Genomic DNA, 22,939 nt, shown 5'->3' with positions numbered 1-22,939 from the left:
TCAGCCCGTCCTAAGTTTCCACACAATTAGTATGTCATCCAAAGAAGCCATTACCATTGTGTGGCTGGTTGTCATATTTTGTAAATAACCTAGGTGCTAATGTAAACACATTAGGTAGTGCTCTATACTGCTAGAGCTGAGCCATCCAATTAGATAAAAATAACGTCCGTGGTCACCTGTTATGGGTACTGAAATTGTAAGCATCCTTTGAATCAATGCTTGCCATTTTCGTTCTTAAAACGAATATACTTATCAATAGAAAAGGTTTCTGTTCTTAAAACGAATATATCGTTTTATTTATTTTTCACTTTCCCATCTATTTATTTATTTATTTAATTTTATGATATATGGTCCCTAGATAAGGGACATATCAGACATGTAAACTGATAAGAACAGATATTATACTTGATCTTAGCCAAAAAGCCGAGATCTGATCTATGATTGATGCGTCAAGCGCCATATCCTATTTTGTTAGGAAGGGAATGCGTAGATAATAATTCTTCCCTTGCAATGCAGCTAAAACCCCATCTGTTGCTGATGTCCAGTGTCTGTATCCCTTATGACATATTTGGTAATTGGTGATTATGTCTGGATACGAGTAGATCGGCATCTGGTGTTCCATATCGTGTAGAAACATCAGCAAATACTATAGCCCAACTTGGTGTTCTCCTCCAAATTCCTCTCTCGATATATCAGCTGGACTAGAAGATTATGTGTTGTAAAATTCTATTGTGTATCCCCGGATACTGTTTAAGATATGAGTGTCAAAAAGTTATTTATTCGATGTCTTCTCGCACCAACCTCCTTGCTTCCTTCTGGTTTTACTGTTTTCTTCTGGATCCCCGAGGCCGTGTGTTGTGGGTGTACACATCTTAGAGCATAGGGGCGATACCTTTGAGGATGATGTTTGGACGTTTAGATGAGCTCCAGTTTGGGTTCATTGTCCAACTCCTTGACCTTCTAGATAGGTCACCCCCAAATAAAAAGATTTTGCTAGGAGGTTTCGGGTTTACACAGGCCCGCGTCAATCCCGGTTGGATGTAACCAGATGCATAAATTGATTAGTTTAGTACATTCAGGGATTTACAATCCCCGGTGGCAAGTGACAGCTATGGTGTCAGCTAATGTTTGCCCCTGCAGTAGATAGAAAACATATGGTCTATGCTGGCTTCTAACCTGGTTTGTAGATCTTTCCCAGTTAGCTTTACTCACAGCTGTACTGTTGTTCCCCCTGAAACATAGACAGACATTCCCGTGTGACTTCCCAGATGGGAATGGAATTTGTTTGTAAATATTTGGACTGCTAAATCCTTCAGTCACAACATAAGTATTCCTGTATTTCTATCAGGAAAGGACCAATAATGCACTCTATGTACTTTGTGACTTAGAAAAGGCATCACCTCATTGTTACAGCTCTTACATCTGTTTACCTGTCCAGGGTTTGCCCTAGACTTGACCCCAGCACTCTTCTGACAGAAGAGTCTACTGGGGAGAGAGAAGCATGATTATAGCCCTATAGAAAAGGTGCTGCTTCCTTCTCCCTGAGTCTGTCTTTTCCTCAACCACTTCCCTGTAATAGTAGAAGTGAAATACAGCCCTGTATAAGGTGCTGCTATGGGACTTACCCACTGGAGGATTTCTTCTTGGACCTGCATCGCTGCAAAACGGTATGCTCTCGCAGGTGCAGGCCCCGCAGTGCCAATGCGGTGCAGTGTACACGGTCACTGTGCCGCCTGTATCCCCGTTGGCCTGCGGTGCTCCAAAGCGCGGTGCAGTGCTCACAGCACTGAGCCGCCCGTACTGCCGTTAGCCTGCGGTGCTCCAACGCGGTTCAGTCCCTCGGGGAGCTGGCCGCTCGCAAACCGCAGATATGGCAGTTTTAACGCGGTGCAGTGCTTCCCGCACTGTGCCGCTCCTTCTCCTTGTGCCTGCGGTGCTCCAATGCGGTGCAGTCCTCTCGGGGAGCTGGCCGCTCGCAGCCGCTGGTCTGGCAGTTTTAACGCGGTGCAGTGCTTCCCGCACTGTGCCGCTCCTTCTCCACTTGGGCCTGGGGTGCTCCAACGCGGTCCAGTCCTCTCGGGAAACTGGCCGCTCGCGACCCAGGCCCAGCGGCTCCAACGCGTACTCGGTGCTCTCGGGCACTGACCGCTTGCCGCTATTTTTAGTGCTGTGGAAAAACCCCCAGCACCTTCCAGCCCCTCGGACCCATGTAGTATAGGTCCGTGGGGCTGTTGTCCGAGCCGTCGGAATGACGGATCCAGAATGCTCCACCGCTGTCGGCGTCCTGCTGGAGCTGAGGTCGGCTCCGGCTCCCGTTTAAGGGAGATAGTGGTGCCCCCGGCCGTTGCTGGCTGCCTGCAGTTCTGCAGACTCTCCCCAGCCAGTTTTCATCAGCCTGCCTGTAAAAAAGGTAAGTCAAGAAACTAAGTTCTCCTACCTTACTTGTTGCAGGTTCAACCCTGCCGTTTAGGAGGAACGTCCTCCCCTCGTAATGACTTGTTCACAATGCGTGTAGCGATAATGACACACGTGCGTGCTGGCGGGTTCTTCATGTAGTCACTTACGTGACTCCGAAGTAAAATTCATATTGTAGCTGCACATAGTGTTTAGAAGAAACAGCTCCCGCTGCGTGAAACATGTTTGCTCCCAAGATGCTAGAATCAGGGAAGTGTCATAGCTAGTAAGGCAAGCAGTTGAAGATGAGTGAAGCAATCTGCATGGTTGGAGATGTGCCAGTCGTGTTTCTTGATTTATCCTTGTTTGGGGGAAAGAGAATATTTTAAGATCCTTCTTCGAAAGATGAAATCATTTATGACAGCTACAGACAACCAAACTATGACAAATTTTGGCAAATAAAAAAGCAATGAGACATTACAACGTCATGAAATCCTATTTTATTGCTCAAAGTCTACTCTTTTCATCAAAATTGCCATCTGCTTCCACAACACCAATCCTTTCATGTCTTGAATGTAACTACAGTATGTTGCTGAATGAGGGAGTTATTTAATAAAACTGTCAGGAATCTGAAGTATAGTTTCTACCTGGTTTATATTTTTAACTAGAAACATAAGGTGCCAATAATTTTATTGATCAGTAACAATGATTAATTATGTAAGTAATATTCTGAGTTGACTCCACAAAATCTCTCCGAATCTTGTACACACCAACCAGTTTTCTCTGACCCAACTCATTTACAAGCCGTATACACAAAACATCACCTTGTGATTTCTCCATACTCTACCTCTTAAAGATCTGTCTCTAAACTATTATTGTCAAGCAAATACACAAAGGGCTGGAGTAACTCAGCGGGTTCAGTCCGAAGAAGGGTCCCGACCTGAAACGTGACCTATACATGTTCTGCAGAGATGCTGCCTGACCCGTTGAGTTACTCCAGCACTTTGTGTCTTTTTTTGTAAACCAGCATATGCAATTCCGTCTATCTCTCTATTATTAACATGCCTTGATTTTTGAATGGATTATTTCAAAGATTAACATTACCACCTTGATTGGCACACATTCGTTACAGTCACACATTTTTCAAGAGATTTCCAACAGCCGCATGAGTAAGCTGGTACTGAAAATGCATATTTGATACAATTACATGGGTCACATCTCAAACAGTTAAAACAGAGGTGATAATTCATAAAGAGTCCGTAAAGGATTATTAAATCATAAAACCCAACAGCTCAGTAAAGTCTCTTTCAAAAGCTCACACTAGCTCAGAGTTAACTTCAAATTGCAAGCTCTTTTGCTTACCTATGAGCATTTAGACGTAAATTCTAAGGCGCATGTGCATCACAAACTAAATCATTCTATAGCAAACATTTCCATTGATCAGATTGACGATCCAGGTATCTTCTGCCTCCCAGCTACAATGACTTGGGTTGACCCCAACCTCAGATGCTGCCTGCAAGGAGTTTTCATGTTCTCCTTGTGATTGTGTGGATTCCTCTCGATATTCTCTTTCCCACATTCCGAAGCCATGCTGTTTACAAAGCTAATCAGTGACTGTAAATTATCCTGAGTAGATGTCAGTTAGTAGAATTGGCGAGTGTTAATGACACATGTGAGAGGATACGCTAGTTTTGTTTAGTTTATTTATTGTCATGTACTGTGAAAGCAGGTTGAGTGAAAAGCTTTTTGTAGCATGCTATCCAGTCTGCAGAAAGCCTATACTGTACATGATTACAATCGAGCGCAGTGCACAAATAAAGGATAAAGGGAATAACGTACAGTGCAAGATAATGTTAAGTAAAATCCGATTAAACATAGTCCAAGGATCTCCAATAAGGTAGATGGGAGCTCAGGGCCAATCTCTAGTGGTTGATAGGATGGTTCCGTTGTTTGATAACAGCTGGGAAGAAACTGTCCCTGAATCTGGAGACAAGCGTTGTTACACTTCCTGATGGAAGAGGGGAGAAGAGGGGAGTAACCAGGGTGTGATTCCTCCTTGATTATACAGGTGACCTTGCCAAGGTTGAGTGAAGTGTATATGGAGTCAATGGAAGGAAGGTGGTTTGTGTAATGGTCTGGGCTGCGTCCACAATTCTCTGAAATTTCTCGCAGTCTTGGATGGAGCTGTTCTTAAATGATGCTGTGGTGCAACCCGATGCAACATATGATTGATGGAATTGCACTGAGACTCGATAGAGAGTCAATGGGCTGAATGGTCTCCTTCATTGTAAGAAAATATAAGTCCATACACTGCTCAGTGAAGAGGAAAACTGGTCTGCGGATGTTTCTCTTGCTGAAACCACATTCTCACTTTAGGGTTAAAAATTGTTTTTACACAGTCAAATATCCTTGTCTGTGATCTTCAGGAACCAGCTTTGAAAGCTGTAATGAAAAGGGTTTTTCAATTAGGTTGCTAATTGAAAGAATTCATGTTAATATATCAGATTTTGCATCGAGCCAGGAAGGTGAGCTCTGTGCAAACTTCATCTAATGAGGAAATTGTCAGATTCGCTCTTCTGATTTGGGCAACATAGAAAATGTTTAACATCTGACTTCCACACCTCACCCCCAGAAAAAAGCATAATTCTTTCAAAAAAATGTAATCAGCCAAAAATAGTTTGGTGAGAATGAAGTCAAATAGGTTCACATCTCTTCTATTGGCTTACTCACTACCTGTCACAGACTAGGTCTGGTAGGTCACTCCTTCATCAGTGAGTAATGTGGCTACCAAGCCACTCTTGGTGAGGGTCATTGAAGTCTTCCTGGCAGTGTGCAATAAAATAGTAAGATTAAACGAGAACTTACCAGTTTGAAGTTTGATCTGTATTTTATGAGGAGTTACTATGAGGGATTACGTGAAGAACCCGCTCAGTGTGCAGGCGCGGGATACTTCCAAGCAGCGGTGTGGAATCACAGATAGACACAGTTATTTGAAGTAAACATAGTAAAGATAAGGAGACATCAATTTATTAGTTTGATCCATATAATGAGGGTGGGAGCGGAGGGCACGTAATCCCTCATCATAACTCCTCATAAAATACAGATCAAACTTCAAACTGGTAAGTTCTCGTTTAATCTTACTATTTTACTTCGGAGTCACGTGAGTGACTACGTGAAGATTTCAAAGCTCTGTGATTTCAAACCGTGTAACAGTTTCATTTCACTCACTGCCGAAGTTCTTGAGGGAGGAAGTGTTATCGTAATCAACCAATGAGTCTATTTGTAGAAAAACACAATGGTATTTTTTAAACAATAACAACAAAGAATTAAGTTGCTCCCCTGGGCTTAAATTAAATATTTGCAGTTCGTAAATCTTTACTGCAAATAAACCAGGTTTTGCCAACGGCTTATTATAAAATTTCTGAACGGTCTTTACCCCCCCTTCCCCCCACCATCCTGCTGTAGCCAGGATGTGGTCTATATGCATGTCCATTCTTTAGCCGTCGACATGGATGCTGCCCTGGTGGAATAAAATTTGTACATGTTAGTGTTTATCCCAGCAGTTTCTAGCACCTGCTTGAGCCATCTCGCAATGGTTTGGCTCGTCACCCGACCATAACGTTTTTGTGACTGACCCACAAGGCTTTTCATCTCCCTCGAATATTTTGGTTGTGTCTATGTAGGATAGTAGGTGGGTCATGGCACATAACTGTGGTTCTGGTGGGTAAGCCACGACTGGATTAGGTGTTCCTGGTCTGCTCTGTTTGATCAGTCGCTGGATAACGACAGATCTAGTCTGGAGCTGTGATCATGTTGTCCAGTCGCAATAGGTGTAGTGACTAGACCCTCTGAGCGGATACAAGTGCCATCAACATGAGCGTCTTTAGTGTAGCTTGCTCGAGGCCGAGGGATCTGGCTGGTGGCCATTCCCTGAGATATGTCAGCACCACACTGATATCCCAAATATGGGTATACCTGGGCTTAGGGCTTGATATTGTAAATGCCCTTCATCAGTTTTACCACCAGTGGATGGGATCCCATCGCCTGTTGTCCTGGCGCTGGTTTGAGATAAGCAGAAAGAGCACTCTGCGCTGTGTTGATGGCACTGTAGCTGATCCCTACATCGTGGTGTAGATAGGCCAGGAACTCCAGTATGTTGGTGGCTGTGGCTGTTGCGTATGTTGTCCCTGTTTCCTGGCAGTACTTCTCCCTTTTTTGATGCTGGTTAAGTACTGCCTCTTCGTGGATGTTCGAAGGGATGCCGACATGGTGGTGATGGTTTGTTTGGACAATCCCAGTTCCAGGTAAGGTCTGTTCAAACTTGCAACCCAGGCGTTTAATTTTCTCATGGCATGGGTGTTTAGCTTACCTGATAGGTAAGTAGCTGATAGCCAAATATGTCTTTCGACACACCATTGCCAAATCATGTTGACCAATTTGTCGCATGATAATGATTTTATGCCACCCATATGGTTAATATAAGCCATCACCGTAGTATTTATCAATTTGTAACCGAACATGCAAGTGCTGCATATTAGATACATATGCTTTTAAACCATAAAAGGTGCCCAACATCTCTAGATAGTTAATGCCAGTGTAAGTAGTAATGATGACTCTAGGTTAGTCCATCTACCACCTGTGCTGGATATGGAGTTAGTCGCTCCCCAGCCTTGAGCACTGGCATCTGTTTGAATAACTAAAGTAGGGTTAGTGATAAAGATAGGGCTGAAACTATGCCAAACGTTTTCTGCCCACCACTGTAGCTCTGATATTGCTTCAGTGGGTAATTTCATGACACGATCATAGTGCCCTGTATGTCGTTTTATTGCCTGTACCTTTGCTCTCTGTAAATTTTTGATAGTGCAAAGGTCCGAATTGTGTAGCCGGAAATGCTGCTACCATTTCCCCAATTACTCTTGCTACTTGTCGAATAGTTGGTCGCTCGTTGACCCTTAAATTGTTGCATGATTGTGCTAATTCAACCATTTTTGCCTTTGGCAAGGTAACAGTCATATGGACTGAGTTAATTGTGAAGCCCAGGTAGTCCATGATAGTGGATGGCTTCAACTTAGATTTATCTGGATGTAGGACGAACCCCAGAGTTTCGAGGAGCTGTTTTGTAGCTGATACTGCTGCCACAGCCAATTCCATCGTTTTCCCTACTATCAGAATATCATCCAGATATGCCATGACACTATGTTTTTGTTTTCTTAGTATTGCCATGGCTGGGTTCAATATTTTGGAGAATAATCTTGGGGCTGAAGTTAGCCCATAAGGCAATGCTTTGTACCATCCAGATAAATTTTAGGTATCTGCGATGATCCTTGTATATGGGTACTAGATAGTAAGCATCTTTAAGATAAATGCTTGCCATGAAGTGTCCTTTGGAATTCAGTTGTTTGGCAGTAACAAATGTTTCCATTTTGAAATGTATATACTTAACAAATTTGTTTAGTGATGTTAAGTCAATGATGATGCGACAGCCACCATCTTTTTTGGTTTTAGTGAATATATTCGATACAAATTCCAAAGGTTCATGTTTGGTCTTTTCGATGACCCCCTTTGTGATAAGTCTCACCAGTTCAGCTTGTCCCTCACGTTTCTCTTTGACGGAGGGAGAAATACCATTTGAGGCCAATGTTGAACTGGCGGCGTTTTTTCTGACATGAATTGTATTTCTGTTTCTTCATTTTCCTGAAGGTTCTGTTCTGACGTGCTGGCGATGTTGGGGGGAGGCGCATTTTCCAGAGGGTCCGCTGCGGGCCCTGATCTAAAAAGATCTTTGGGGATAATGTGCGGACCCCAAGCGTTCACCAGTCCCATATTGCGGACGTCGACTGGTGGATGCCGTGGGGTGCTGCCGCTTGGGTATCGGAGGTCTTGGTTTGCTCGTCCCGGGGCCTGCCCTCATTAGGCCGAAGGTTTTTGATGCTTCCTCCATCTCCTTCAGTTTTTTATTGAGATCTTTCCCAAATAGCAGCGCGTCCGTCTCCGCAGCTGGGGCTTTACACAAGCCAGCAAATTTGGGATTGAGGGCAGGTCTTATGTTTCCCTCCGGAGATTGTTGATCTCAAATTGTGTGGTACACATTAATGCCAGCACATCCTGCTGGCAGGTATCCATCTCCATGGTCTCCACGGAACGAGCAAAGGCTGTGATGGCCGACGTCAGGAGCCTTAGGATCTGCTGTAGCTTGAGTTCCTGGGTCCGGATGTGTGACCCCACATGCCCCCAGATTTGGCTGTTGACACTTTTTACTTTGAGGGCCTCACAGTTTTCTGGTGCTGTGTGTTGTTTCAGCACCTCAGCGAGCACCTTTTCCAGTAATGGTTTATCGGATAGATGGTTGATGCTGGCCGCCATTCTTGGTTCCAGCGGTGCTCCAGCCCGTGAGGTTGCTACAAAGCGGTCCACCACACCCAACAGCTCTTCCTGTTCCTGCACCCCTGGCATACTCCCGAATTCGTCCGCCTGACCCTGTTCCAGACCAGCCCAGCCCTGGTCACCAATGCTAGCCTCCAGTAATGAGGGAGCAGAGGGCAGTGTACAGAACACTGTGGAGGGGGTGCCTGACCTCCCTCCGCGAGAGCGCTCTTTCTGCGCATCTCGCTGGAGCTGCTCCAATAGCTGTTGGATGCAGCTCAGGCGGCTGTCTCTCCTCCATTTAGGTGGAGACATGTCCCCGTCCGACGAATCGGACGCCACCGGCCGGATGCCTGTTCGGATGGCTAGACATTCAGCCCGCAGTTCAGGCACTAGCGGGACTGGACTCGGTGCGGCGATGGGGATAGCGGAGCGCCCGGTAATTGTTCCTACTGCCTTCTTCTAGAGCTTTTGTGCCTTGTAGAAGCGAGAGCGCCCCTCAAGCAGCGCGTCTCGCAGGCACCTGCTCCGAGAGCCGCTCCAGCGGCTCAGGCGGCTCTCTCTCCCCCCGTGCAGGTGGAGAGACGTCCCGTCCCAAATCGGGAAACACCTGCCGGATGCCTCTTCGGGTGGCTATGCATCCAGCCCGCTGCTCAGGTACTAGCGGGCTGGGCTCGGCACGGTGTCGGGGAATAGCGGAACACCGGGTAAACGCTCCTACCGCCTGTTGCTGCCCCCCTCCCCGACGGAAAACGTTCCTCCTCGAACGGGGGACAGTTTTGTTCCAGAGCCTTTTTCTCTGCCTGTAAAACACAAGCAGAAAAAAGGCTCCCCTGTAAAAGAAACCCGACCTCAGGGTACTCACCTGACGGGCCGTTTCATTCTGTAGCGGGAGCGCCTAACTCCCGCTGTTGCCGCTGTTGCACTGCTGGCGTAATGCCGTGCCTGCGCACTGAGCGGGTTCTTCACGTAGTCACTCACGTGACTCCGAAGTAAAATCATACTGCCACACTCATACAGCACACCATCCCCATGCTGTCTGCTGTTCCAATCTGCAATAACCCTTTCAACCTCATTAGAACCGTCATGATTCATGTGTAGGAAGGACCTGCAGATAGACACAAAATGTTGGAGTAACTCAGCGACACAGGCAGCATCTCTGGAGAGAAGGAATGGGTGACGTTTCGGGTTGAGATCCTTCTTTAGACGATTCATGTAAATGTGAGTATCTGTCTCTACATCTTCATTCAATGCATTCCAGATTCCAAACATCCAAAGAAATGTTTTTTTACGTCAGACTCTCACTAAATCTCCTACGTTTCACCTTTTACTTCTGTCCCCTTGACTAAGATACACCTACCATGGGAATCTTTTTTTTACTATCTACCTTGAATAACCCATCATAATGTTATCAGATCCTTGTCTCTCAGATTGCCCCTCAGCCTTCTCTGCTCCAGGGAAAAGAAACCCTGCCATTCCTCTCTGTCCTAATAAGTGAAATGATCCAATCCAAGTGGCATCCTGGGTCATCTCTTCCACACTGTTCCAGCACAATCACGAGAAACTTTGCTATGTTTGAATCTGGTGCAGCATTCTGGTAGAGAGGGGAACAATAACTATTGACCACACTGTGTTTAAGAAGGAACTGCAGATGCCGGAAAATCGAAGGTAGACAAAAGTGCTGGAGAAACTCAGCGGGTGTAGCAGCATCTATGGAGCGAAGGAAATAGGCAACGTTTCGGGCCAAAACCCTTCTTCAATCTACATTGTTGTCAGCCTATGCATGTATGCATTAGATATGTTTAAAGTCTCCCCAAGTGCAGTGATATTTAACTCAGCATATACACCCCTCACTAACGTGCCGATAAGTCATACCAGATTTTAATTGTACAAATCTTAGCCGTGTGAATTGATCTCACAGTTTTCTTACCCAGAGGCGTGAGATCAACTAACTAAGCCATGGCTGACCCTATTAAGACGACAGCCGGTTGCAGAAGCGTCTGACAATGAGGAGAAGGCTGGTCTTATGCCAAACGCACTCAAGCATGCAGCCTTCTTATTTGAAGTTGCCAAGGTGGCTGCTGCTCGGGGACGCTGATGATGGGGTTGTGAAAAGGCTGTCAACAGCAGAGGCAATGCAACCATTTAGCTGCTTGCCAAAGATGTTGATGCGATGACAGGTGGCAGATAAAGGGAAGGTTTCAAGATGGTGCTTTTGGGTATCCTGGAGTGTAGCACTTTGCAAGGACAGATGGGTGATGCTAATGAAGTTGGGCCATGAGGAGGAGCGTTGGGTAGTAGGGGAGAAATGGAATTTAAATGTCAGAGTCATTAATGCATTGCGAGATACCAGATTGCGGCATCATTGATGGAGTTAATGTAAAGAGCAAATCAAGCGGATGACAGAGAATGGAGAAGGGAAAGTGAGAAGTAGGCGTGGGAGGTACTGGGGCCATTGGATGCAAAGACATGCAAAGAATGCAGATGAGAGTCTGTGGAGGAAAGTAATAGAGGGCTTGGAAGATCAAGCAACAATGAAAACATGAGAGGAGTAAAAAAGTATTTTTAAACACATTTCATGTTTAATTAGTGAATATTAGCTCCTTAAAAACACAAACATCTCTCCAGGGGTTGCTTTTTACAATCCACCAAATAATAACAATGACTAATAATTGTTTGCTTAGTTGTTTCTATTTCTTACAGCAAAATGACTGAACATACTATTTATGTTTCAACCCATACAGCTTTCCCATCCATCCATGTGTTCCAGCAAATCGTGCACTAAACAGCAAACATTGCATCATCAACTATTGCCCAGTAATTAAGAGAGAAATTAAACATTACAATCAATTGCCACAGTCACAGCCATGAGCACATCTGTAATTAATAACTGTATTTCATTGTTTTTAGATGATAATGTTTTTATGTAATACGATGTAGTATTCTAATCTTAATCCTACAAATCAATTCCAGTTTTTTTCTGCTTTTTGCAATCCAAATTATAAAAGTTTTTTCCTAAACTGAACACCTTTCTCTAATACTTCTGTATTATTCACCAGTCTGTATTTAGGCGTTGTCCAACTCTGGGGCTCTAACCCACTTCCTGTAATCGGTTTCCTCCCACACTCCAAAGACGTACAGGTTTGTAGGGAAATTGGCTTGGGTTTGTATACTTGGTATGGGTGAATATGGTCCCTAGTGTGTTTAGGCTCGTGTTAATGTGCGGGTATCGCTAGTCAGTGCGGACTCATTGGGCCGAAGGGCCTGTATCTGCGCTGTATCTCTAAACTAGAACTAAACTAAACTAATCTATGTTCTCCACTATTAAATGCAATGAACCAAGCTACTTTCAGAGTCCTCGGAGCACTTGACACACCGAGTATGTTTGCTCTCATTCCCACTCTTCCCAGCCACAGCAATCTTAGGGTCCCCCTTGCCCTCACCTGCTGAAATGTCCCCAGCTTCAACCAGATGTAACCAACCAGCCATTTGTTCCTATCTCTGACACTTTCAGCATTCTAAGGAACCATTCTCTTCATATCCCTCTAGTCAGCTAATTTCCACCAAATCCTCCTCTTCCCACGGCACTTCCACAAGCAACTGCAGGAGAATCAACACCTACTCATATATTTTATTATTTTCCACCTTTTAGCGCCCCAGTGCTCACAATGTGATCTTCCTGAAGAAGATTGGAGAAACCCAAGGTAGATTGGAATGAAGATTGGGGGCTGCAGGAGTGATCCTGAACTTCCAGTTGCTTACTTGTATCATGTTAATTCTCCACACCATTCCCATTCTGGCCACTCTGTCTGTGACTTCCTGCGCCACTCTACGGAGTTCCAGTATAGGTTTGAGGAGCTGCGCCTCATCCTTCATCTGGGCACATTGCGTCCCTTGGGGCTCAATATCATTCAAAAATGTGGGGAGCGTTTTCTGTGTGTATCACAACCGGCCAGTACAACTGAAAGGATATCAGGTACAAGTTTACCTGGTCGGTTCTTTCTCCATCTACACTGACTGGTGCGCGGTGCAATTTCAGTATCATGTTATGTTACATTCAGGTTCAGCAATTGCTCTGACATGAATTTCGCAGGATTACGGTGTCCCCTGATTTGTTTTTCTGTCCCTTTTAAATTTCCTGATTTAAATAGGATAATATTGTTGCTAAAGCAGTAACTGGTGATGCATTCAGTCTTATTCACTATTGCGGCTTGAATGTGGAATTAGCTGGCAATTTCATACAGTTACCATCGTTTAAGAGCTTAAGAACAAAATAAACAAGAGTAGGAATCAACACATCTCTTTGAGCCTCCTCTATCACTGATGTTCACTATGAGGATGCTAACGTGGACTCACAGCCACTTTAGCTTCCCCACAACCATTTAATTCTCTACAGTCCCATTTATTCTCATCACTGCTGCAAGTTTTGGACTCCTGGGCAGATGCAGAAATTCGCTCCGCACTCTTCCACTGGAATCCAACCGTTGGATGGGAATTTCGCAAATTTCAACAGCATGATGCGATGTTCTCCAACCCTGCACCGTCAGACCTGGCAAATGATCTGTGGCTTTGCTCATTTGGGCAATGATTTAAAAAATGATGAAAAAAGTGTATTTTTTAATTTAAAATTGAATTCTAATTATTTTCAATTTGAATTTAGGCATATGGTGATTTTATTTATGTTTAAAAAACATTTAATGAACGTTATGGATTTAAAAAATAAAAATTTTAATTGCTGCATCAATGTTCAAACAAATTAAAAACCCTTGACTGCTTCAACAGTCATCAAATCTGGGGCCTGATCCACTTTGAAAATATGCATTTAGCATGGCAACAGTGCAACACCAAGCAACAGAAAGTGGCCTTGGTGTGAAGGTGGGAGTTGCCTTCATAAGGCTGGGGTGGTGATCACAGTTTAGTTTAGTTTAGTTTAGAGATACAATACGGAAACAGGCCCTTCACCACACCGAGTCCACGCTGACCCGCGATCCCCTCACATTAACTCTATCCTACTAACTGAACCTGGTGTGATGCCTATTACGTATGAATCTGATGCTCAGTTGCATGGTGATGTGACATTCACTGTTACTGGCTTTGCATTTAAAACTGATTGAAAATTCCCCAGCTGATATAATGGGATTTTAATGCATCTCCAGATACTTTGTGAAGACATTTGAGTCCCAGTGCAGGAGTATGGCCACCATGCTACTATTCCCAGAATAAACTAAAGATTCAGCTCTGATATGACGATATCTATGGCAATTTTAAACAATGGATTTTGATTGTCTCCTATGAATACCTGACTTGTACATATTTAATCAGAATTATTTTTTCTTGAATGACTTTAATCATAAATGGTTTATTCCTAAAAATAAGGCATGCATAAACTTTCTGCTCCTGCCTGTGTTGTCAATATCAAAGTGCAATATTCAGAGGGAAAAAAACTTGCCCAGTGCAAGCCTTTGCATATTTGATTCTTAAAGGAAGCAGAGCATTTAAATGAGAAGGAAGAGAGAGATTGGAACCTGCTGGGTTGTTTTTTTAACAATTTGCTATGTTTGCAATGAATTGTGAACACATCTCCAATTGACCTTGAATCCTCATTGTTATTGTTTCCTTCCTTACCTTATCCAAAGATCTACTGCAGCATGGAGGGCTGTTGAGGTATAAAACTAAGGCCCACCTCAACCCATCTCAAGCATGGATAATATTTTCCAACTCCAACCTTTTCCAGCCACCACCATAAGTAGAACAATCTCAGGATGCTATTGATTTGTTAGAGGGTGAAATGCCCAAATATTTATGATGAACAGAGGACATACATGGTAAAACTAAGCAAATTATCCCCTCCTAGTAAAATACTAATTGGACCGAGAAGCACAGCCTGTCCCAACCAACACATTTCATCAAAACAAAATACAGACAAGCCAACCTACACACAGCACACACCAGGTTCCAGCAGGATTAACACAAAATGCTGGAGTAACTCAGCGAGACAGACAGCATCTCTGGAGAGAAGGAATAGGTGACGTTTTGGGTCGAGACTGAAGAAGGGTCTCGACCCGAAACGTCACCCTTTCCTTCTCTCCAGAGATGCTGCCTGTCCCACTGAGTTACTCCAGCAGTTTGTGTCTATCTTCGGTTTAAACCAGCATCTGAATTTTTTGATAGGCAGATAGAAACATAGAAACATAGATTGTAGGTGTAAGAGTAGGCCATTCGGCCCTTCGAGCCATTCAATATGATCATGGCTGATCGTCCAGAATCAGTACCTTGTTCCTGCTTTTTCCCCATATCCCTTGATTCCGTTAGCCCTTAGAGCTATATCTACTGTATATCAGCGAGAGCAAGCGCAGGCTCAACTATCGTTTCGCTGAACACCTCCGCTCAGTCCGCCTTAACCTACCTGATTTCCCGGTTACTCAACACTTTAACTCCCCCTCCCTTTCCAAATGCGACCTTTCTGTCCGAGGCCTCCTCCATTGTCAGAGTGAGGCCCAGCGCAAATTGGAGGAACAGCACCTCATATTTCACTTGGGCAGCTTCCACCCCAGTGGTATGAACATTGACTTCTCTAACTTCAAGTAACCCTTGCTTTCCCTTTTTCTCCATCACCTCCTCCTTCCCAGTTCCCCCACCAGTCTTACTGTCTCCAACTACATTCTATCTCTGTACCGCCCACTCCCCCGACATCAGACCGAAGAAGGGTCTCGACCCGAAACGTCACTCTCCTTCTCTCCAGAGATGCTGCCTGTTCCGCTGAGTTACTTCAGCATTTTGTGTCTACTTTTGATTTAAATCAGCATCTGCAGTTCTTTCCTATACGAGCTATATCTAACTCTCTCTTGAATACATCCATTTAATTGGCCTCCACTGCCTTCTGTGGCAGAGAATTCCACAGATTCACAATCTCTGGGTGAAAAAGTTTTTCCTCATCTCAGTCCTAAATGGCTTACCCCTTATTCTTAAACTGTGATCCTTGGTTCTGGACTGCCCCAACATCAGGAACTTTTTTGCTGCATCTAGCCTGTCCAATCCCTTAAGAATTTTATATGTTTCTATAAGATCCCAATCTCATCCTTCTAAATTCCAGTAAATATAAGCCCAGTCGATCCATTCTTTCATCATATGTTAGTCCCGGTTGGACAAAGGCCAGAGAAGAAAAGACAGAAGGTGTGAGCAAAAAGATTGATGAGTTGCAAATTGTGAAACTAGAAGAAGGGATGTAGATGAATGGGGGAGGGGAGAAATAGGTGTTAATCCAGGTGAAGCCCAGGGGAGGGGGTGGAGTGAAGAAGGGAGAGGGGAAAGGTTTAGTAGATAACTAAAATTGGAGAATTCATTGTTCATACTGTTGGGTTGTAAACTGGCCAAGTGGAATATGAAGTGGTGTTTCTCTAGTTTGCATGTGGCCTCGCTCTGTCAACGAGGGCGGCCCAGGATAGAAAGGTCTGTGGGAATGGGAAGAGGTGTTAAAATAGTTAGCAACTGGGAGATCCAGACCTTGACAGACCCAGCAAGTGTTCGGCAAAACGTTCGCTGAGGAGGTGTGGGGCCAGGAGTTACTTTTCCTGTAGTTACAGGGGAAAGTTTCTGGGCAGGGGATGGTTTGGGTGGGAATGAATGAGTGAACCTAGGAGTTGCAGAAGGAGTGGTCTCTGCAAAAGGCAGAAAGGCATGGGGATGGGAAGATGTGGCTGGCGGTGGGGTCACATTGGTGATGGAAGGATGATGTTTTGGAAGCGGTGACTTGCGGGGTGAAAGGTGAGGAGCAGGGGAACTGTTCCATCTGGGGGGTATAATGAGTGAGAGCAAACTATGGGACACAGAGGAGATGAGGGTGGGGGATCCATCTATGGAACAAGGAGGAAAACCACATTTACTAATCAACGAGGACGACTTCTCGACTATAAGAGAGTATGCAAGGTTGTAGGCTTTTCCTCAGAACCATTAAGGATTTTGGAGCAAGTGCAGAACCAAGGAAGAAGAGTTCCATGGGATAAAGGATGATCAGATAGGAGAACATTGGAAAATAATTTAAAATGCTTGTTGCAAATGTTTCTCTACTTTAGATAGGCATTTAAATAGTTGACAGCATAAGATGTTTAATGGGATTCTGCTGAAAAGTTAACTCCACAAGGGACAAACACCAGTGTCATAGAGTTAGCTCTTAGGGCTAACGGAATCAAGGGATATGGGGGAAAAGCAGGAACAGTGTACTGATTTTGGATGATCAGCCATGATCATATTAAATGTTGGTCCTGGCTCAAAGGGTCAAATGGCCTACTCCTGCACCTATTTTCTATGTTTCTAGGTCACATTCATAGCATGGGAACAGGCCCTTTGGCCAAACTTGCCCACAGCGACAAACATACCCCCATCTACACCAGTCCCACCTACCCGCACTTGGCCCATGTTCCTCCAAACCTATCCTATTCATGTACCTGTACAAATGTCTCCTAAATGTTATGATAGTACCTTTCTCAACTACCTCCTCTGACTCATTTATACATCTATCTTTTCAGTCAGTAATCATCTGAAATTGTCTTTCAGCTATTCCATCTTCCCTTTCACCTTTTGACCCACCTGTGACTAGAAACCCGTTTCAAAACTGTACGATTTCTCAGAGTTACTGGACCATACGTTGAATAGTCTTGTCAATATAGAATGAAGTTCGTTCATAAATGTCTGTTAAAATTAAACCATGCAACAAAATCAATATCAATAGATATGATATTCAATCCAGTCACATACTGCTGCGTGTATATACCTGAAATGATCCAAAGAATAAACGGCTCATGGTGGCAGTGACCTTTACCTGCATGAGTGGAGGATTCCAGGCACAAATAATTGGCTGGAACTTTTGGCTAAGATAGACACAAAGTGCTGGAGTAACTCATCTGGACAGGCAACATCTCTGGAGAGAAGAAATGGGTGACGTTTTGGGTCAAGACCCTTCTTCAGACTGGTTAGGGATAAGGGAAACGAGAGATCTAGCCTGACTAACGTCATCTTATGACTCAGTCCCTTGAAATACCCTCAGAAATCATCCCTGCACTCTTTCCATCTTTCCTTGAGAAGGGCGACTGAAACTGAACACAATACTCTACAGGTAGCCTCACCAATGTCTTGTACAATTATAACATAACATCCCAACTTCTACAGTAGAAACTATAGAAATGAGGAACTGCAGATGCTGGTTTATACCAAAGTTAGACACAAAGTGCTGGCGTAACTCAGTGGGTCAGGCAGCATCTCTGGAGAAAAACACGGGGGACATTTTGGGACAGGACCCTTCTTCAGACTGAAAGTAGGGGGTGTGCGGGGTGGTGAAGAGCTGGAGGTGAGAAAAGACTAGGAGCAATCAGGGCCGGCCACAAATGACCTCAGGCAGGGCGGTGACTAGTAAGCACATTGTCGGCTAGGGAAGGTGTGCTTACTCCGTTCACTGTGAAAATCCAACCATGTTTTAGATTCCCAAAATGCAACATCTCGCACTTTCTTAATTAAATTCCATTTGCCATACCACAGCCCAGCTGGTCAAGATTCCACAGTAATTTCTGATAGCTTTTTTCATTGTCTACAATGCCACCTACTTTAGTGTCATCTGCAAAGCTACTAACCATGCCTTGTGCATTCTCATCCAAATCATTGATATTGATGATGAACAACAGCGGGCTCAGCATCGACCCCTGAAGCAAAACACTAGAAACAAGCCTCTACTCAAAAAAAGCAACTTTTCACCGTTGGCCTCTGCTTCCTACCTTCAATCCAATTATGTATCCAATTAGCTAGCTCTCCCTAGATTCTATGCAATGTATCCTTCCATAGCAGTCCATCATGCAGAACCTTACCAAATGGATCAATTTGCCAGGACAGGAGTCAAATGCGGGATGCATAGTTAATGTTCACAGAATCACACAAGTTGATCTGTTTGTATGTATGAGGCATATCATAACCTGGTGATCATGAATTGCAATTGATTCTGCTTAGGGAAGGATCTGTAATGCAATACAAACATGTTGTGCAATCAAATTGGTGGGCCATTATTTCACAGCTTCCTCGAAATATCTCGCGTAACTTTCAAACACCTGTTCAATGTGCGTTGATCGATGGAGCAACACAGGTCAATGAGTACAAACCTTCATACACTGCTAATCTGTATCTCCACCAGAGCAAGTGGGCCACACTTCAATGATGCAGTGAAGAATTCTCTCTCCCCCAGCAACCTTCAATCCTCCTTGAATTGGCTCTGCTGAGACGGGTAAATACTCTGTTCCAGGGAATCTATGGTGCCCTTCTGCAAGCAATTTTTGTCATTGTCCTGACATAAATTAGCAATGATGCAATCATATCAGTTCCATACGATTTGGTGGCATGCTTCCTGTTAGGGGAAATAACCAGGGCAAAAATGCAAGAACATTTTGTGGTGGCGAAAATTTCATTATCCTGGACTACCTTTACAGCAAGTATATAGGTGAGGTTCATCAGTTATTTATGGCTTAATCCCCTCTGTTTCAGGTGTGGAAATCACAGTTTCATTATTTCAGAATGCTGCATTCCCACAGCCATGCTCATTAATGTTAAGCACCAAGCTCCCAATGGCAAGGTCATCCACAATCTCCGCATCTTCTCTCAACAATACAAGCCACAAAAAGTAGGCAGCTTTAACGTTCTTAGTAATATCCTTGGAAATCTTTATTGAAAATGTTTATATTTTTCAGGTAGGACTATTAAAACTAGCAGAAGAAAAAGACAATAAACAGAGAATAAGAGAGGGTGGGTTTCTTAAATGTGTATATTTTAATGCTAGGAGCATTGTAAGAAAGGTGGGTGAACTCAGAGCCTGGATTGACACCTGGAAGTATGATGTTGTGGCGATCAGTGAAACATGGTTGCAGGAGGGCTGTGATTGGAAACTAAATATTCCAGGATTTCGTTGCTTCAGGTGTGATAGAATTGGAGGGGCAAGAGGTGGAGGTGTTGCATTGCTTATCAGGGAAGATATTACAGCAGTGCTTTGGCAGGATAGATTAGAGGGCTCGTCTAGGGAGGCTATTTGGGTGAAACTGAGAAATGGGAAAGGGGTAGCAACACTTATAGGGGTGTATTATAGACCGCCAAATGGGGAGCGAGAATTGGAAGAGCAAATATGTAAGGAGATTGCAGATATTAGTAGTAAGCACAAGGTAGTGATTGTGGGAGATTTCAATTTTCCACACATAGACTGGGAAACACATTCTGTAAATGGGCTGGATGGGTTGGAGTTTGTAAAATGTGTGCAGGATAGTTTTTTGCAGCAATACATAGAAGTACCTACTAAAGAAGGAGCGGTGCTGGACCTCCTGTTAGGAAATGAGACGGGTCAGGTGGCAGAGGTATGCGTTGGGGAACAGTTCGGGACCAGTGATCACAATACCATTAGTTTCAATATAATTATGGAGATGGTCAGAACCGGACCTAGGGTTGTGATTTTTGATTGGAGAAAGGCTAACTTTGAGGAGATGCGAAAGGATTTAAAAGGAGTAAATTGGGACATTTTGTTATATGGGAAAGATGTGGAAGAGAAATGGAGTACATTTAAAGGTGAAATTTTAAGAGTACAGAATCTTTATGTCCCTGTTCGGTTGAAAGGAAATAGTAAAAATCGGAAAGAGCCATGGTTTTCAAGGGAAATTGGACACTTGGTTCGGAAAAAGAGGGAGATCTACAATAATTATAGGCAGCATGGAGTAAATGAGGTGCTTGAGGAGTATAAAGAATGTAAAAAGAATCTTAAGAAAGAAATTAGAAAAGCTAAAAGAAGATATGAGGTTGCTTTGGCAAGTAAGGTGAAAGTAAACCCAAAGGGTTTCTACAGCTATATTAATAGCAAAAGGATAACGAGGGATAAAATTGGTCCATTAGAGAGTCAGAGTGGACAGCTATCTGCAGAGCCAAAAGAGATGGGGGAGATATTGAACAATTTATTTTCTTCGGTATTCACCAAGGAGAAGGATATTGAATTATGTGAGGTAAGGGAAACAAGCAGAGTAGCTATGGAAACTATGAGATTCAAAGAAGAGGAAGTACTGACACTTTTGAGAAATATAAAAGTGGATAAGTCTCCAGGTCCGGACAGGATATTCCCTAGGACATTGAGGGAAGTTAGTGTAGAAATAGCAGGGGCTATGACAGAAATATTTCAAATGTCATTAGAAACGGGAATAGTGCCGGAGGATTGGCGTGCTGCGCATGTTGTTCCATTGTTTAAAAAGGGGTCTAAGAGTAAACCTAGTAATTATAGACCTGTTAGTTTGACGTCAGTGGTGGGCAAATTAATGGAAAGGATACTTAGAGATAATATATATAAGCATCTGGATAAACAGGGTCTGATTAGGAACAGTCAACATGGATTTGTGCCTGGAAGGTCATGTTTGACTAATCTTCTTGAATTTTTTGAAGAGGTTACTCGGGAAATTGATGAGGGTAAAGCAGTGGATGTTGTATATATGGACTTCAGTAAGGCCTTTGACAAGGTTCCTCATGGAAGGTTGGTTAAGAAGGTTCAATGGTTGGGTATTAATGGTGGAGTAGCAAGATGGATTCAACAGTGGCTGAATGGGAGATGCCAGAGAGTAATGGTGGATGGTTGTTTGTCAGGTTGGAGGCCAGTGACTAGTGGGGTGCCACAGGGATCTGTGTTGGGTCCACTGTTGTTTGTCATGTACATCAATGATCTGGATGATGGTGTGGTAAATTGGATTAGTAAGTATGCAGATGATACTAAGATAGGTGGGGTTGTGGATAATGAAGTAGATTTTCAAAGTCTACAGAGAGATTTATGCCAGTTGGAAGAGTGGACTGAAAGATGGCAGATAGAGTTTAATGCTGATAAGTGTGAGGTGCTACATCTTGGCAGGACAAATCAAAATAGGACGTACATGGTAAATGGTAGGGAATTGAAGAATGCAGGTGAACAGAGGGATCTGAGAATAACTGTGCACAGTTCCCCGAAAGTGGAATCTCATGTAGATAGGGTGGTAAAGAAAGCTTTTGGTGTGCTGGCCTTTATAAATCAGAGCATTGAGTATAGAAGTTGGGATGTAATGTTAAAATTGTACAAGGCATTGGTGAGGCCAATTCTGGAGTATGGGGCACAATTTTGGTCGCCTAATTATAGGAAGGATGTCAACAAAATAGAGAGAGTACAGAGGATATTTACTAGAATGTTGCCTGGGTTTCAGCAACTAAGTTACAGAGAAAGGTTGAACAAGTTAGGGCTTTATTCTTTGGAGCGCAGAAGGGTAAGGGGGGACTTGATAGAGGTCTTTAAAATGATGAGAGGGATAGACAGAGTTGACGTGGATAAGCTTTTCCCACTGAGAGTAGGGAAGATTCAAACAAGGGGACATGACTTGAGAATTAAGGGACAGAAGTTTAGGGGTAACATGAGGGGGAACTTCTTTACTCAGAGAGTGGTGGCTGTGTGGAATGAGCTTCCAGGGAAGGTGGTGGAGGCAGGTTCGATTTTATCATTTAAAAATAAATTGGATAGTTATATGGACGGGAAAGGAATGGAGGGTTATGGTCTGAGCGCAGGTATATGGGACTAGGGGAGAATACGAGTTCGGCACGGACTAGAAGGGTCGAGATGGCCTGTTTCCGTGCTGTAATTGTTATATGGTGTTATATGGTTATATGGTTAAACGCCCAAAAGAAACATGGAAATGCAATTAATTCCATTGATTAAGTTGACAAATTTACATCTTCCCAATGGTGTCTCCCTTGAGTTTTGCCATGGTGCCATTTCTTATATCATACATTATACATAATTTCAAAGTTGGTGGGGTCTCAAGCTGATTGTCTCAGAGGGGCAAGGGATTGTTGGAGGGATTTGTGTGTTTGATCTGCATCCTGAATCTGGCTTGGGCCCCGTCCCCCTCTTAATTACAGTTCAGATCTCGACAGCACACAAAGAAGATCTCATACAGCAGTGGAGAGTCTCTTGAACAAGACTGTTTATCCAGGCCCTGTCATAGTATACTGGCGAAGACAGGGATCAAAGGTACTAAGTCTGATTTACAGACACTGTATGTTATCTTTGCTCCAGTTAGCTATGCCTTGCAATCTAAACAATTCCCTCAATGAATTACGCAATTTTCTAGTGCAACCTTTAAGTTGCCATTACTATTTTGGCTTA

General features: G+C 43.7%; 1 pseudogene; it reads right to left on the bottom strand.

The window, feature by feature from the left end:
• Positions 1-322: 322 nt before the first annotated feature.
• Positions 323-435, bottom strand: LOC116985417 (annotated as a pseudogene).
• Between the last annotated feature and the right edge of the window lie 22,504 nt (positions 436-22,939).

Source organism: Amblyraja radiata, chromosome 21, assembly GCF_010909765.2.
Source record: "Amblyraja radiata isolate CabotCenter1 chromosome 21, sAmbRad1.1.pri, whole genome shotgun sequence".
Classification (NCBI taxonomy): domain Eukaryota; kingdom Metazoa; phylum Chordata; class Chondrichthyes; order Rajiformes; family Rajidae; genus Amblyraja; species Amblyraja radiata.
This window is presented reverse-complemented; position numbering and strand designations above follow the sequence as displayed.